At 45.8% G+C, this 18,041-nt stretch overlaps 2 protein-coding genes across 4 annotated transcripts in view; both read right to left on the reverse strand.

The window, feature by feature from the left end:
- LOC120947541 (alpha-tubulin N-acetyltransferase) overlaps nucleotides 1-18,041 on the reverse strand; it is a 600,156-nt gene that overhangs the window by 219,131 nt on the left and 362,984 nt on the right. The gene's annotated exons all lie outside the window — the stretch shown is intronic.
- The window catches only part of LOC120948163 (uncharacterized), an 86,927-nt gene that overhangs the window by 65,939 nt on the left and 2,947 nt on the right, over nucleotides 1-18,041 (reverse strand). The window lies entirely within an intron of this gene.

An 18,041-nucleotide genomic window follows, 5' to 3' on the forward strand; every position in this document is an offset into this window, starting at 1 on the left:
TGCTTGCGTACATGGGGAACGACATTTATTTGACGCTGAAAGCGAGAAAGGCAGTGGCTTATCGTGAGCGGATTGATAAGGCCCGTGATCTAATCTAGGAAGTTGTTAAAGGAACTAAGGGTATTGCTTTCTTTTGTTTGCTATTGAATTTTTATGTTGACTGCAATGTATTTGTATTTTTAATATTAAATAGATGTATATTTTGAGTAGCAAATATATTTAAAATACTTGATCCAACTTCCTTGTTCAAATTCCTCAAAATTCATCCGCATACCCTCCATCAAACAGTTCTCAGCCCCCTCTCCACAACTCTGATTACTCCATTGTGGCACCATTGAGTCAACGAACATAAATTCTATAGCATTACATTGTCCCTGCCCGTCCCCACGAGCAGCGAAAGCGCATTAGTTACGATTGCTCGGAAATGGACCACGAAAATCACCCCGGGAGAAAAAAAAAAACAACCAACGGTCCACACAGGAAAGGAAAAAGCAAATAAACAACATCACTCATCCTGCATCCTTCCACCCGTTGAATGTCGCCTATGATTCAGGGTCAAACAATTGGCATGCAATCGGCCGGACAAAATCGCAGCACTTACATCCAAGTCCGTCCTGCAAGCGCCAGTGTACACAGATGGATTTTAGGTACTGAATTTATATATGTATGTGTGTGTTTGTGTGCAGTGTAGTGTGCAGTGATTTCTTCTATCGCTCAACGGAACGACCCGCCTCGTGTAAGTGTGCATTGTTGGTGGCCCGAAAGCTGCTTGCTTGATCGTTTGAAGAGCCGGACCGTCAATCGCGACCCGCGTAAGGTTTCAGATTCTGGCTTTGATTCAGTAATCTGCAACACATAACCACTCATCCCCACACTGGGACCGAGTACAGCCGATCGATTTGTGTGACCTTCGCCGTGGGTGCGCTGCCTCTTGCTGGTGGTGTAGGCTCCTTCCCCACTATTTGTTCGGGATCAACTACGGCATTGATGGATGGTTGATTTTCACGCCCGGCGGGCAGTTTGGGGCGAACCGCAACTGGTTAACAAAAGGGTAAGGGGGAGGAGGGGGGGGGGGCGAGTGGATTGGTTTTCCTTGAACTTGATAAAGTACGACCAAACAAGCAAAACAAACGACCAATGGGGCTGCTTTCGAGAGCCGCGATGGGAGAGTTGTTGCAGTTGTGCTAGTAAGTCTTCAGCTGCAAGATGAGTTTATGATGGTCTCAGGGTTAGGTTTACCCTGTGCAAAAGCAATAGAACTTGTGTAGCACCAGGAGCTTCTGAGATAAATATTATGGAATTTTATCAACTCTTTCGTTGGATGCGTTAAAGCGAAGCGTAGAAACGGATTTCTCAAGGAAATATGATTTTATTGTGTATGACACCAATATAAACCATCATATTCTTTACTGAGCATGGATTCTATTTCAACAAGGCAACTGTAATAAATGTTGTACGATTGCATCTAATAAATGTGTTATAAAACGTTCATCAAGGCCAAATGGTGCGATCCGATCATAAATAAGCCTTTATATTTAAACAAAAAAGAGAAAGGATGCTCGGCCCCATTGGTGCCCCTTTTTGGCAGGCTTAAGGCGTCCTATTTCTATTTTACCACAGCACCGTTCTACAGCCCGATCCACATTACCTTTTTTGGGGAAGTTAGGACCCAATTGTTGCATGTGTTTTATTTCTAGCCGAACGCGATCTTCAACAAACCTCAAGGGCGTGTTGTATGTTCAGATCCCAAAAAAATCGATCAAAAAACCCGACGTACACATTGGAAGTGAAGTGAAGGGATTTTTTGTTGTCCGTACTTTTCCTTTCATCTCGCTAAAGAACCTTCCGCGCTGCCTAGATACTGCCCAGAAATGCCTGCCGGACACTCCCGACGCACATGAAGGGCGTGCGTGCACTGTACCGTATGCATATGCGAGGAGAAAAAAGGTTTAAAATTGGGTTGTTGTGTGTGTGTGTTTTTTTTTTCTATGTTGCTTTGGAATGTACAGTACACCTTCGTGACATGTCAAATGCAGCAAACCCATATCGAGCCAGTTTACTCTAAGATACAGTGGGTGGGTGTGTAGCCGAGCCTAAAGCGGCTTTCCGTTTTCAATGATGTAAAAAACTGGAATGGATTGAAATGAACGCTTGGCTTGGTGATCGATTCCATCTCCAATCGTTTTATCCGTGTACGCTACGCATGTGTGTGAATGGTGCCAATCAGTTTTCAGGTGAGTCCTTGAACGGAAGGCCATCGAACGGAAGAGCGAATGGGAAAGCGATACACGTTTGTTTGGATTGATGTTACGTTTCAAGAACGTTTTTACTCTCGATTGGTCACCGATTTGAATCGATGGCCCTTCAGTGTAACGATTGAGCCTGTCCCATTCCTCCCCGGCAATTGAAACTCCTGCGCTCATGGCTTGTGTCCATTTGATGGTGCAGTCGAGTGGCTATCCCACTGCAACCATAGTTTCATATGTTACTTCCACAGCACTTCACCATGCCATCTAGAGCGTTTCAGAGAGTGCAAAAAACATTCACAATACGCTTTGTATGCATCCTGCTTCACAATAAAATACACCTCTTAATGTTTAATTAATAAAGTACTACAGTGACAGGGGGCCTGCGTTGATGCGATTTGATGCTGACTGGTAGACCACTTGTGTACCCTACTTACTGCAATCCAAAATCAAATCAAAAGAGAAAACGCGTGCCCGCGTGCCAAAAGCCCCATTAGGGCGATTACTTTTTGTTCCTGTACCGACGCCGACCCTACATGCCGGACCCCCGTTTCCCAATGCATTATTCAATGGGAGGCTCTCGCGCACGTTTCTACTGGCTACAGTTCCGTTACCAGCACTGGACTCCCGGCCGATGGGGGCCGCTATTTGGCCATCCCTTAAATCCCTTACCCCTGCCTGCACTGCACTGTACTAAACGCTTAATTATTCGCGACGGTAGAGCGCGCCTACGAGCGATGAGCGGAGGAACTTTTGGGGAGCATTCGGATTCGCTGCGTGACACCATCAATCATTGTGCTGATTTCTTCTGCGCTGCGTCCGCCCACTTTCCACGGCCCAACAGAACCGATGGTGATGATCATGGGCATGGTGTATCGTTTAGTTCTGGTCGTCAGATTCACGGTTTTGGGGATTGGGGAGGTTTTTTTTTGTTTCCTGGGAAAAAGGGTGCATGAAAAATGGCAAAGTTAAGCCTGGCTGAGCTTAGCACTGGTTCGTGGTGTGCGATTCCCGACGGAGGAAGCGATTAACCTAAAACGTGCATTAAATATGGCCAACATTTGGCTTTTTTTGGGTTGTGTAATGGCGCCTACTTTTGCTCTAAATTAGATCTGAAGCATGTGAGCTTTAAGAGCAGTGTTGGGTTGCTTATTAGCCAAAAGAAGAGTTCGTGTTAGGACATTTTTAGGACTAGTTTTAGCAAAGGATCTGTTAACATCAAATACTTTCATTTAGTCGATTTTACATACAAAATTCGTCCTAAATATACGAGAAAGTCGTCAAAACTACTTCTTCTCAAAGATCATCATTACTGAATTTTCCACCCTTCAAATCCAAACCAACCAGTTTCGCTGGGCGCACGATTGTTTCGACGAAAAGAAATGTTGTGGAAGAAATGTCAGCCCTCACTCGATCGAGATAAACAATTTCGTTGAAGGTTAGCCGGGCGTTTCGAACGTGATGATATTTATCGCCGAACCCGGAACGGACTTACATAAACCGTGTTTCATCATTTTTGTGCAGCGTTCAGTGCCCACCGCCCACCGTTTGTTTTTTATTTTTATTTTGATCAATCTAGAGCACGTCAGCTCGGCTGTTGAAAGCTTGAAGTGTAATGGTAATGGGGCCGTTTAGAAGATTTAAATAATGAAGGTGTCACAGCGGCTTATCGGGAAGTGAACATGGAACATGAAAACGTACAAAAAAGTGAAAATTTGGGAAAAAGTTGTTGGCCTACCTTCCGTGCCCATTTCAAAATAATGTGAGCCAGTGTTTGTTGCAAACCACAACCCCTTTTCAAAATCGATATCTGATCTAACTGAATGCATTTCGGGAATGGAAAGCCAGCCCCCGGTCAATCAAGATGTTACCGAGATTAGGAACACGAGCTCGTTGACACATTCCGGCCCCAATTACATGAGCCTAGCTAGAAATGGGCATTTTTCCCCCTCTAGATGCTTTCATCCCATTTAAAAGTGTCCGAATGATCAGCCTCACTACTCGCCAAAGGGGTTGACATGGACAGGGCCACACAACGGCCCTATCGTTTCGATTTCAGTGCGAGTTTGATAGCGAAGGCGCTTCGTCGGCGGCATGTTTCCTTTTTCAACCCGTTCTTCGTTTGCTCACCCATCCAGATCGAGCGTCATCGTAGTGGATGCAATTCACTTACATGCTAGAGTTCTGGCAGTTGCAGATGGAGGTGGAAGTAGAAGCAAAAAGGGAAAATATGGCCGCATTCCGAGGATCGAAAGCTTTCACTCAAATTAAAACCAGTCCAATTGCACACACACACCCTTTTGCACACCCAGCCTGCGGGATGGAGAAGCGTGAATGCGCTAACTCCCCGCCGCCTAGGATGATGGGGCAGGATCTTTTATGCACTGGCATGCTCGGTGCACCACCGCCGCCGCCGCCACCGCCAGACTATCACAATGGTGCATTTAAACGTGCTAATTACGATGGCGGCGACGACAGACGGCTCGAGGTTGGTTATTATGGGGTTGGGATTAATGTAGCGACTGAATCGATTGCAGTATGAGGACCGATTTTCTGCATTTATATGCCTAGACACACACACACACCCACAAAGCCACGGAGCTGCTAGAGGTGGGATGCTGTGGTACAAATGTTTCCGTGACACGTGTGCATCCTGTGGTCTTGTTGGTGCAAGGTGCAATAGCATAGGTGTTAGCTTGCAAGGGTTTAGAGCGTCGCTGCAATTAAGCGTCGTGCCGCGTCACGTACTTGGCGAAGTTTCTGATTTAATTATAATGGGTATGCTTTCAACAAGTGTGACTATGCAATGGGCCGAATGGGGCTTGGCACCACATAGACACTACTACACAGGTTGTAATGTAGTTGTGTATTTAGGTTGAATAGTTAAGCTAAAGGGAGTGGGGGTGACTGGTAGCTTTGAAATGAGTTTGAATATTGTGTTAATGTTGTCAATTACTTGGTTTAGAGTAGGAATCTGAGGGACGGGAAGAGCTCTAAAGGAAAGAGCTGCTTTAGTTGTTGTCTTTGCTGTATTCGCTGTATCCATTATTTATTTAATCCATCTTAATTATGTGTTTAAATTGAGAAACACTTTTTAACAATTTCTCAATTCTTATATTAAGCACATAAAGCATCTCAAACCATACCATAATCATTCCATTAATGTAATCTTCTTTTCTCCCCAGTCCAACAAAACGATGCAACAACCAACATCCTCTGGCAGCATAATTAAAATCAGCTTTCCTTATTATGATTCGGTAATATTTTAGTACCAATATCACAGACAAACACACACACACACACACACACACACACACACACACTGGTGATGCAATCGGTTCACATTGACTTCGCTCCGGCACCGGTCGGTCCGCGTAATAATGAGGTGATGATTTATGCTCCCGAACATACGCTCTCTCCTCACACACGTCTCATCATCAGCCGCTCCGCATAAACAAACGAGAATGTTGCGGAAAAGCTTCGGGTGACGAGGAAGCATGCAAACATGCGGAAGAAAAATGACTAAAAAAAAAAAAAAAGAGTGAAAAGCTTCTCATCGCAAGCAAGCGCGTTGGTGTGTGTGGCGTGAAGTGGTTCATGATTAAGCAGTTATGTGCGCCGCCCGGCCGATTGACTGTTTTGCTCGGGCATGTGTTTCACTTCTTTTTTTTTTTGCATAACTACTGCCACGAGCATTAATCTTGTCGCTTTGCTGTTTGGAGCGCACCGGCGAGCTCTTACCCTTAAGGCAAAGGCACCTCACACCGCCCGTCATCGTGTACCAAGTGCCGCCCGAGTTTGTGGACTCATTTTCTTTCCATCTATCAGCGTTTAGGACAGCGTTGAGTGGTTTCGGCGCGCGCGCGCTCGCGGAGGTGTTGATCGATTTGATAGCAATCATTTGTTCTACCCGTGGTTTCAGGGGTTTAGGAGAGCCTCATTACAGAGCTGGGCCATGGGGATTGTTCGAAGGAGATTGATGAAGTGTTTCCGGACGCTGTGAACATGTTTTGGGATGAAATTATTCTTGATCGCACGATGATACGGTGCCACGTGCAGTAGTTTCGGTAATGGAAATAGTATGTAAATAAATACTTCCAAGTGGGATGTTCTTGGCCGCTGTTGGGAAAGCTTTTAGCAGTAAAAGCGATGAATGAACTGTTCAAACCGTTCTTGTTGTGTCAGGCTGTGCCATGTGCGTCTGATCGTAGAGTCAAAGTAATGCATAAATCTTGTCTCTCTTTGATGACTGACTCCGTATGGTAAGTGTAAGTATTGACTTGAGAAAACACATAGAAGCATTGTTGGAAATAACCTGTTTGCAGGCTTTTGTTGGTGTAGTGGTGGCACTTGCCTGGTTGGCAAGTGATTTGTTAAAGCTTTTCAAAATGAATAATTGGATCTGTTTTTATATTAATACCTAACAGAACTCAATTATAAGAATCGAACAGTCGTGATTTCCTGTTTAAAATACTTCACGACTTCTGACCATCTGTCGAAGCACATACCAGAACAACGCCAAAGCCTCCAGCAGCAGCACGAAGCACAACCCACAGCGACACAACCGTGGGATGAACAACTTCCCACCGAGCCACACACACATACATTTTATTCAAACCTTCTATTTCCAACGGCACACAACGCCACCACTCGCCGATGCAGTTCGAACGGCTTCGGCGGCTGCCACCTTCTCTTTCAACGATCTCGCCGAACGATCTCGCCGTTTTTGATCCGCTTCAAAGCCATATCTAATGACATTTCGAACGACCTTCGGGCAGAGGAATTTCCTCACGCTCTCGAATCTCGATCTCCGTGCGCTCCTGCTCGATCGTGTGCGTCTAAGCGGTGGCGAACGGTGTGGCTGGCGCACATTAGGCTCGGATTGAGTTTAGTGGAGGGGTGAAAAAAGCCCACACTGCAAACCCTCACTGCTGCGCGGTTCTAGCAGTGGTGATTCCGCGTTGGACCTGCCGGATAGCTGCTGCCCCACACACCCCGTTTGGACGACGCGTCTAGACATGACGTGAGATCTTAAACCGAGCTCGCGAGGTGTTTTGTTGAGTGTGGCAAAGAGCAGCAACAAAAAATGCGACTAATAAATTGTTTCCACTCCGAGTCCGAGTCGAGATTGTTGCGGCTGCTGCTGCTGCTGCCCGCGTGCTAAAGGTGTTGTTGGGGGTCTCGCGGGTAACTGCGCTCCGCGTAGGTCGACCGAATGACACTGGCTGGTGTGCAGGCGACCGTAAATAAAAAGGCAATATCACTGCCAACTTCTAGCTCGGTTAGAATCATGTCTCGTTGTGGGGTGTATGCGTGTGCGTTGGAGTGGAGTTTTGTGTTTTTTTTTTTTTGCGGCAACCAGGGTGCAACCTGATCAACGTGCCATTATTAAGGTGCCACCTCTGCCTTTGTCATGATGAACAAGTAGTCTTGTTCGACGACGCGTGTATTTTTTGCCATTTGTATTTGTGTTGTTTTTGCATAGCGGATTAGAGCTGAAGGAGAAATCAATGCCAATGGGGAGTTGTCGTACAGCAGGTAGTACCCACCATCAGCAGTAATAAAGCATCTAATGCATCCGACTGCAGCCTGTAGATGGGACACTGGCAGGAGCTCCGTGATCTCCGTAATTCCATTCTAATTGGACAGTATGCAGCAAACCGAGCAACGGCCAATCAAAATGTAGTTTATATAAGCTCAAGCTTACGTTTCGTGTTCGTTTCTGTTTGGTTTGGGGCCGGGTTCGAGATCGGCCGGAGTTTGAGCCGTGGCCGATGATTGGAAAGCGATCTGGACGAACTTTCACTTTGCAATTTGCAATTAGCATTGAACTTTAAGCACTTTGTTTGTTTTTATTTTTGTTTTCGCTGCTTATTGCACGATTGTTGCATAAGAAATGGGATTTTTTTTTTGTATGATTATGTGTGATTGAATAACTTCTGTTGATTGTTGGGTGTTTTGATTTTATATTTTATTTAAAATTGATTTTTATCATTACACCGTGTCATTTCTTGGAGCTTTTCGAAACCATTGTTTGCTTTTAATTTCAATTTTTAGATGCAATGATAATGTTAACAAACACACTAAAGCTAAAACCATCAAACGAAAACAATGTTAAAATGCATTATATGTTCAGTTTTGTGTAAATTGCATCAACATAATCAGTTCAATTATATCGATCTTAAAAAGTGAAATATTGTAACCCCGATATCACCACACGGAAGATCACCTCACGGTAACATAATAACAACTTGCTAACGATTGCTTTGTTTGTTCCAACCACTCTCAGCAGTGTTTTCACTTTCCACGCGTGGCTGCGGGCTGCGAGCAACATTCTTCCCGTTATTCACTTTCCCGAATGCGGAGGAAAAACGATGCAACAATAAGCAAACAATTGAACCCTTCACGTAAGCGTTCTCAGTGGCAGTGAATCGGTGCATCGACGAAAACAATAAAAAAAAGCTTTGGAATTCCAAATTCCATGCCAAAGTAAATACAGAGAGAGAAAAAAACAACGCTCAAGAATGAATGTAGAAAGGGAAGGTACAAAACAAAACAAAAGTGAGCCAAACCAAACAACCAAACTTACTCCCGTGTTGCTTCGCCGGTGTCGGGAAACCGTCGAATGCACTCTCTGCCCGACGGTGCGCAAGCAAAAGTGCACCAGCACCAAATGTGGAAATCGTGTCCGTGAAGGTGCAATGCGCGGCGAGGCGGCACCCCAGCCGGCACCGAAGCAGACAGAACGTGTAAACTAGATCACCCTTCCAGAATCAGCTGTACCCCCGGGGGCAGCCAGGCCGCGCTTCTAGCGGTGCAGTATCGATTACCGTTTGTGTCGTTTCGTGTCGTGATGTTGTCGGCCCGTCTGGAATGCACAGACACACACACACACACACACACACACACACACACACACACACACACACATGTACTGGGGAGACTCGTTACCCAGTTTCATCTCGTGGAATACGGGCAGATCAAACGGCACTACAACTCCAGTCGGTTTGTGATGTTTGTTTGTTTCCGTTAGCAACATTTACAAGAAGTGTACGTTTTGAAAGAGAGTTCAGAAGAGCAGCGTAGAAAGGTGTTTGTAAAAGAGGGTGAAAAGGAGTGAGGCAGCAAAAATCGAAAGCCAGCGTTACCAGCTTCCTGAGGCTAGTGAGAAGCGAAGTGACGCAGTGCATTGAGCGGCGGATTAAGGTTTAGGATTACTCCCGGTTTGATACACGAATGCACCAATGCAACATACTTGTTGCAAGTACATTCGGCACACATATATGTTCCGATAGACATCTTCCTCCCCTTGGTGCGATGTGTGACGAAAGGCACCGGCGCAGCAAACATTGTAGAAAGTGCACCTCAATATCGGTTGAATATTCTGTCCCGTTTGGGGCTTGATTTCGAAACAAGAACCAACGGGAAATGGGCATAAACATTCCGTTACACACACAACAAGCGAATGTGTTGGTAGCACGGAAAATCTGTAGCCCAACTTTTCCTCACCTACTTTGGACTGGTAGGCCCCGACCCCGGGTGGTGGAAGCGTTTTCCCTCCAACCCATCGTTGCACTAATGTATGCACAAGGCGTATTGGATCCCGTGCTGTCCGGGACGATTAGATTAAACTAAACCCACATAATCCATACTCAATACCATCCCTCCGGCCTGTGGGAGGAAGGGAGGGATTAAATATTAGCCCCACCTCCCACCCTCGATCAAGCAGCCAGTGTGCTCCATTTCGAGGTGGCATTAGCAGTTTGTCGCCCTTGCGTATAATGGAGAACCTGTTTTTCCGAACCGATCGCACAGGCACTCGCTTCAAAACTCCCCTTTTGCAAATGCTAGTGATAAGTGCTCCCACCCCGGCTAAGGTACAACTTTTACTTCAACTTTTCAACCGCACCGAGCTTAGGGCAGGCCGGCCATGGTGCGCATGCCGCATTCGTGTGCATCGCATTGGTTGCGCCGCCAAGCTCCACTCCGTCCGACGGAAGCAAACCTAACTAGAAAAACCACTTTCGCGGCAAACGAGCTACTCCTGCTGCTGCTGCTGTTTGGCGGTACCACTTTTCCGCATGTTTTTCGCTGTGTTTGCAATGCTGTTTGCATTGATGCGCACACCGATGCGCGCAGATGGCCCCAAAATGCGCCTTTTGCGCTTGCACGGCCATCGACGAACTTCCATCGTCGTCGTCCGAAACGGGGGAAAGAAATGTTTCGCGCTGACAGCGAGAGAAAAGAATTTTCCATTTATCATGGCGCGTGCGCATTGGGTGACAGCGTGCCGGATTAAAGCTACACCCGAAGCGACGAGTGTCTGCCGCAATGCATTTTGGTGTGATAAATTTATGCTTTCTTACCAAGGATGTTACCAAGGGAAGCGTGCGAACGCGTGGATTTGCATATCAAGCCGGCACCGAGAATGGGAAAATGCAAAGGAAAGTGTACAGATCACACGCTTCCAGGCGTCCTCGTCTTTGGAGGGTCTTGAAATTCCTAGAAAACGGCACGAAGAATGTTGCTTCTAGCAGTGTATGTTGTGCAAAGAAAGTGAAGCTCACCACTTCTTTTCCCGGCAAATGTCAAGCGTTTTCTTGCCGAAGCGAATGACCCTTTATGCATTGAACAGACAGTGCTTGCGACACTGTTGCAGTCGCCTCGGTTGAGCTATCGCGTGTGATCAAACAACGCGAATCTTCTAACACGCGGCATGAAAGTAAAAATAACACGCGTCACGCGTTGCATGTGCATATATTAGCGTGGTTGTGGTTGTGTCTAGTACGGTGTTCTACGTTTGGAGGACGGCGAAGACGATTTCACCCTACCGGTAGTGCCCTTTTTTGGGGCATGACTCACCCGCTACTTGCTACTGTTGGGCAGTAATGTCGTGATCGTGAAAACGCGAAGGAGGGCGTGATCGTGCGACAGGGTAAAGATGGGCGGGAAAGGGTGTAGCCAAAAGTGTACTTTCGATTTCTGAAAAGGGTGAGTGTTGTGCTACTGGTTAAGTGTATCTTTGTCGTTACAATGTCCACTGCTATGTTGTGTGGGTAATTTGAATGTTAATTACATGCATTCTTGCAATTCCAGAAAAGCGTATAACAAGTACAGGGTTATTATCATTTCAGGAACATTGGTTAAGATTTGTCTATGGAAAGCGAGACAGGTAAGAAAAGCACAGTAAGCCTAACTGTATATATGACTCAAATATGATTCAACTTGAATTCCAGCAAAAGAAACATACCTAACCTCATCAACACAATCACCTAATGCTACCGAAGTTCATTAACTCGCACAGCAACCCCACCCACAAACATGATTAATAAATAGCAACCTTTTGTGATCAGCATTGTCAAAACATGGCCCGTTTGCTCTCTACATCCGTAACCACCAAAACCGCACGCAACAGAACAAACCTACTCGCGGATCCTGTTTCGGAGTACGCCCAGACAATAAACTGGTACCCCGACAATAAACTTGTCCACATGGGCTTGGATCTGAGTAGGCGCGCAGATACACATTGCGGATGTGACGAATTGCGCACGAACCACAGTGCATAAATGGCAGGCGCTGCGGAAGAAACTCGTTTTGCGTGTGCCGGAATTTCGTGGCAAGTTCGGATCATTGACTTCGATGCCCACCACCACCATTTCGGGCACCATTTGGAGCAAACGGCTTAAGGTGACGTAAGTATTGCAGAGCAGCCAAACGCGTTTCATACCACTTTGCAACAACAGATGATCGTCCGTTTGGTGCAGGAGGGATTGTTTCGATTCGATCACTGCTGCTGGTGATCGGGGGAAAAAGGTTTTGGCAACTTTAAACCATTTCCAAGCATTGTGTAATGCCGCAAAGGCCACTCAAACTGTTTGCAAAGCTATCTTCGCGTGGTAGCGAACGAGGTGAGAAGTGCTTCTCGCGATCATCATCCGTTCAGCGGGCATGCTTTCATCGATGCCCGGCAAGATTAAGTAATCTTCCGTTTTTTTTTATTATCCCGATTTTGCTGATGCCCGGAATTGCCCCTGTAGTGACCAGATTCAGTGGAGAGAAGGACAGGCAACCAGTCGCACCATTTTTGGGCACCGAGAAGGGGAAACGCGTATTATTATGCACGATGATGACGCACACACACAGTTACAGTTTGATTTGGTGTTCGATTTGGTGCGAGAGCAGGCTGAAGTTCAATCAGCAACCATGGTCGGCCGGGCCGGTCGGAACCATTCCATTTGCTGAAGTGCCCTTTTATGGTTTCACTTCAATGTTGCTGGAATAAATTACGGAAAGGCAGCCCGAAAGAGTCCACGGAAGTAGAAATTAGCATTCTTCATCCAGCGAGAAGAGCCAGCGCAGTGTGTGTGTGTGTTTCCGTTTGATGAAAGCCTGACCTGACAGCACGCCTGGTGTTCGTTCTTGTTGTTGCCTTGGTGATGCGAATCACCAAAGCACGTGCCTCGGTTGTGTAGCAATTTGTTTCCCAATCAAATAATCACACTTGAAAGGGTTCTTTCCATTTCTCTCTCTCTCTCTCTCTCTCTCTCTCTCTCTCTCTCTCTCTCTTTCATTCAAGACCACTGTTAAACAGTTCCGGAAGACCCATTCGCTCGGTCGAGGGTGTTAAGCGCATAAATTATCTTCCCGCACGTGCGCTCGCGGGATCTTGGTAAAACAAGCGACATGCGAGAATAGGCGCAAGAGAGTGCTCTTGAACGAAACATAACAAAAAATCACACACTACCCTCCGTCATACCAGCATTAGCATCGAAACGGTCATTGTTTCACCCATGCCGGGCGCAAAAGGGCCACTCCATTGCCGGTGTTTTGTTTCCCAAAGTGGAACAGCATAGCATAGTAGGGGGTTTGTCAGTAGCAAACCGGTCCTTGTTAAGCCCTTCTGCGGTGTCCGGCTCCCCACCGGACGGTAGAACAATGGTATCGATAATGAAAATTATAATGCAAAGCCATAAAGCCAGATGTCCACTCTGTCCCCAGAAATGTGGGACAGCAGAAGGTGGCGGTGTGGATTTAACCTGAATTAATGCTGATCTCCCCAGTGCAATCACTGCGCTGACTGCGTTTTGTTGGCGGCTCGTTAAGAACGATGCGCTTCATTTAAAGGCTCATAAGGCTAGGCCTTTTGATGGCAATTAAAGCAATTGTGTTGCATGCAGCGACTAATCGCAACGGTTTATAACGGCATGCTCCACTGGAAAAAGGAAGGGAATATGTGACAAACCGGCGTGTGTTGCTGGTGTGCTTATTTGTAAAGCTTCTTTAATTTTTCCTCATTCTTTTGTGCATTCCGTTTTGCTTCCCTGAAACGGCTTTAAACCGTTTAGACACAATTATGAATTTAGCTCACCGTGTACAACACACCTGTGTGTGTGTGTGTGGTAAAACGGTGTTTAATTATGTCAATGTAGAGTGAACTCTATCGCGTTTCCACAGGCGGTGGAAGTGGGGTAGCGCTTCCGAGTGATTAATATTCGAAGCGCGCGCGTCTCACTGCCTGTCTTGTCCCGTGCGTCTACGATACCGGAAAAGAAATGGAGACTAGCGACAAAACAACAACACACCATCTTAAAACCACAAGCAACCGCACGCACTGTGCACCGCGCTGGAAGTGATGGCAAACGAGAGTGTCATCGGCAGTCGCAGACCCTCCCCCAAAACACCGAAGCCGCCCAAGACGCCACTCTGCGACTCGTTACAAGTATTTATAGATTTCAAGGTCTACGCCTAGCATCTACGCATCTCTAGCCTACGGGGCCCCTGTTTCCGCTTGGTGATGGTGATGGTGACACAAGCGTGTAGGCAGTAGCCGCGGTGCGAAGGTTACCGCAACCACGGGGGTGGTTTGGCATTGGCACAAAATATGACAAAGCCCGAAACACTGCAGCAGGGGGGAGGCGATTGATTCGTCGTGGCTTAGCGATTGATTTGTTATGCAAATTGGAATGTAGTCATGGTTGTTGTAGCTGACTGGTGTTGGTAGCGACGTTTTCGAGCGCACCCTTGAAAGGCTTGGCCGTGCCTCTCTTTGCTTTGCTCGGTTAAAACAGCATCTTCACGGCAAGTGCGTACCGGAACAACATCAGCAGCGTTTAACTTCAACTTGTCGTTTCGCTGATGCCGAAACGAATGATCTCCAGTGCATAGTCAAATTCCTTTAATCTTTCTCTTGCAATCGGTGTCACGAAATTTGAGTGTGTCCCGTCTGTCTTTGTGTGCGTGTATGTCATAATCGTTCGCGGGGAGTGGGGTTTTAGGTTTAAACGCTGAACGCGCTCCGGATTCCGATACGCTTGTGGGCTCTTCGAGGGCAAACCTTTCGACCTACAAACACTCAACCCCGTGACATATGTTACGCAAATGAGGCTAAACCGTTTGAAACCCTTTATTTGGGGGGTTTGTAAAGAGGCTTTTTTTGGGGTGGGCTGATGGGTTCGGTGCATTATGTGAGTTTTTGGAGGCAGCATAAATGTTTCTGTTGAAGAATTTTTGTATTAAAAATCGTTAAATAATATTAAAAACCATCACAAATGCTTCAAACTTGTGATTTTCTATAGCATCGCTTTGCATTGCTTGAATCTGAAACCATTTTATATACAAAAATGATCCTCAAATGTAGAATTACGCATATGTAATTATTTTATCATGTAATCATTTTATGGATTCATTCTCAATTTAATGATTTATTGCATAATATATCTTCCTCCAACTCTTACATCCCGACCCACGTAACCTTGCCGATTATTTATTTCCTTGCCCAAGTTATCTTTTACAGATGGTACCAGCTTTCCCTAAAAGTGTGCAATTTTTAAAACGGGTTTTCGTTACAGTGCCTCAATGAAACGGCAAGGAAATAACAATAAATCACAGCTTTTAATGCTATCCCAACATTCCTGTACCGCGTTCACGAAACGAAGCAATGGTTTGTTGCTTGCCATCTTGTTTTCGTCAGCTTCAGCTGATTTGCAGTGACATTCAACAACCACACACTCGATCGGCTTTGCGTTGCGAGTCAACGATCTGATGTCATGATCAAGGATTTGCCTCCGATGGGGCTAGGGATTGAATTGGAAACAAAATTCACCTCCACAGGCCCCGGGTTGCTGATGTCATCGTGTATCATTCAGCCGCATTCTGCTCGTGGGGGTTGTGTGGTGGTGTGGTTGAATTAATGCAATGATTTTTTTTTTACACTTCACCCGGACACGAAGGGACCGATCAAGGTGGAATTAAAAATATCAGGTGGTGGACTCTAGTGCATTTTGACAATTCGTCATTTGACGTAAGGTCCCCAGGATTCAAACTTTGTTTACATTTCTTAAATTTGTTCATATAATTTATCTACCCCATTTTTGCGATTAAACATTCTTTAAAAATATATTTTGGAATTCGTGAGTTCTTATTTAACATTAAAACATGGATTAAAGTATGTTATTTTGTGTTATTTCGTGAATTTATTCTATAATTCATTGCGTTTTCGACATTTTTGATGATAAAAGTTAGGAAAGCATTATTTTTTTCAATTTTCACATTAATTCCTCATTATCTACGAGCCGCATGGACAATTTACGCGAGATTAGAACTCTTACTCACATGATTTTAAATTTTGTGCATAAACAAATCATCAAATCTTTTGTTGATATATCTAATTTTTTCGATAAAACCAATAGACACACAAAAATGCACATAATAACAAAGAAATCTGTTCTATTTGCTAAGCTTTGTGTGCGGAAACCAATGGTTAACGGTTCTAAAATGACGTAAAGTCCCTCAACTATGGCGACCCCCAAAGGCAATAATCCACCACCTTATATTTTTAATCCACCTTGGGACCGATCAAGCGAGCTTACCAATTGTCAAGCATATGTCAAGATCGGCCAGTGACATTCAGTTGAGTATGGAAGCGCATATTTAAATATTCATTGCTTTACAGTTTCTCCATTTAAGAATACGTTTTATGATCGTCCATTGGTTCAATTTTTGTAATAACAATGTACCACAGCGCACTTTATTTCATCAACCACTGATCACTCAAAATGGAGCTTTGGTGCTTTGTAGGCGTCGCAGTACCCGTTAATCGATTTCCTTCCTCCCAATCGGTCGTTACAATTTTGATTGATTTTCTAACGCGACCCAGATGCTACTCCCGACTTCCGTCTCCGGCCGTGGTGTGGCATTAACCGTGGGAGATTGTTTTACCCACAGGATGGTACACCCCGTCCGCCCCGCCCGGTACCACTGCACGCTACGGTTGCGACTGTTTAACGCCTCTCGCTCGCTCGTAGCCCGTTACGGAGTTTTGGATGTTTCATCACGAAACAACAAATTCCGCCCCACCGCGTTTATGGCTGCTAAACTCTGTCGGCACGTTTGTTCTCTCGATCTTGGAAGGTGGCGCACCTCACGGTTCAATTCTGTAACGAACCCGCCCACCGCGACTAAGCAGGGCAGCGCGTTCTGCTCAATGAATCACCTGTTTCGTCATGTTGGTTGTTCTGTGTGCCACACGGGGTGGATGTTTGATTTTTCAAAACGGCTTTAAAAGCGGGCCGCATTCATCATCATCATCATCTGCCTTCAACGCCCACCCTTTTATTGGGTCGAGTCGTGCCGTTTTATCGTGACATACGGCGTTTTCTTCTAAATATGTTTACACACATGACACGATGTGCTCACGCTTCTTTTTATTTTCGGAAAGATATGAATAAAAACTAACAAAACAAACCAAACATCCTTTCACAAAAAAGCTACTGGTGCCACAATAATATGACAGTGATATTTGGTTTTCAGCCGTCCGTCCGTGTACCCGTTGGCGTAATTACGCACAGCAAATCATAACGCGGAACAAAAGACTTCAACGCCCCTGGTAGCGGCTACGGAGCGAACGAAAACGGCAAAGCGACGAACCCGATCGTTCCACCGGCCGCCGGTGTTGTGTGTGTGTTCTCCTTCGTGTGTGTTATGATTGAATGGGGCCCACCTTTTGCCACCTGCCAGAACTAAGCAGCAGAACCTTTGTCTTGACTTGACCTGCTCGATGGCTGGGCTACCGCAGGCATTAGGGGAAAAGAGGGACAAAACCGTCTAGCCTCCGCTACGGAGTTTGATTTCGGAGCCTACTTCCCTTCACTTCGCTGCCGATCCGATCCGATCGGTTTGTAAATGATCATTACAATTATGCTTTCAACTGTGGCTGGACCTACAGAGATCACAAATACGGCGGGGAGAGCGAAAACAAAACGGCACGGTTGGAAAACGAAACGGCCAATCAAACGCGGATGCAGTGGCTAGCGCTACCGGTGTGTACGTTGAAGCCGTTGCAAAACAAAACCACAAACCAGCCGACCACCAGACGGTTACAAATGTTTGTGGTTTTGTAGCGGCATTTCGGGTTGATGGAATTTGACTGTTGTTTTGTTTTTCAACCATTTTACTGCTTTTGCAACAGAGTGTACTGTTTGGTTCAGTGTTTGAAAGTGGTACAGACTTTAAGTTAGTAACAACCACTTTTGTAAATTAATGTTATGTCTTCTCCGAAAGCCCAAAATTCAATTTCTCGGGAGCTCCATCCCCTCGGGAAGGGGATGCACACAGAGCAGAGCATATAATTTGCACGACAAAGCAACAGGCTCATAAAATTAGCATAACCACTGATTGTAAACCTGCAGCAAGCCCATCTTGCCCGGTGGCAAACACATTTTCGGTCATTGTTCCCGGTGGACGGGTGGTCGGTTACGCACGCTTGCTGCAACACACGGTGACAAAATCGCTTCGATG

This window comes from Anopheles coluzzii, chromosome 2, assembly GCF_943734685.1.
Source record: "Anopheles coluzzii chromosome 2, AcolN3, whole genome shotgun sequence".
In the NCBI taxonomy this organism is placed as follows: Eukaryota; Metazoa; Arthropoda; class Insecta; order Diptera; family Culicidae; genus Anopheles; species Anopheles coluzzii.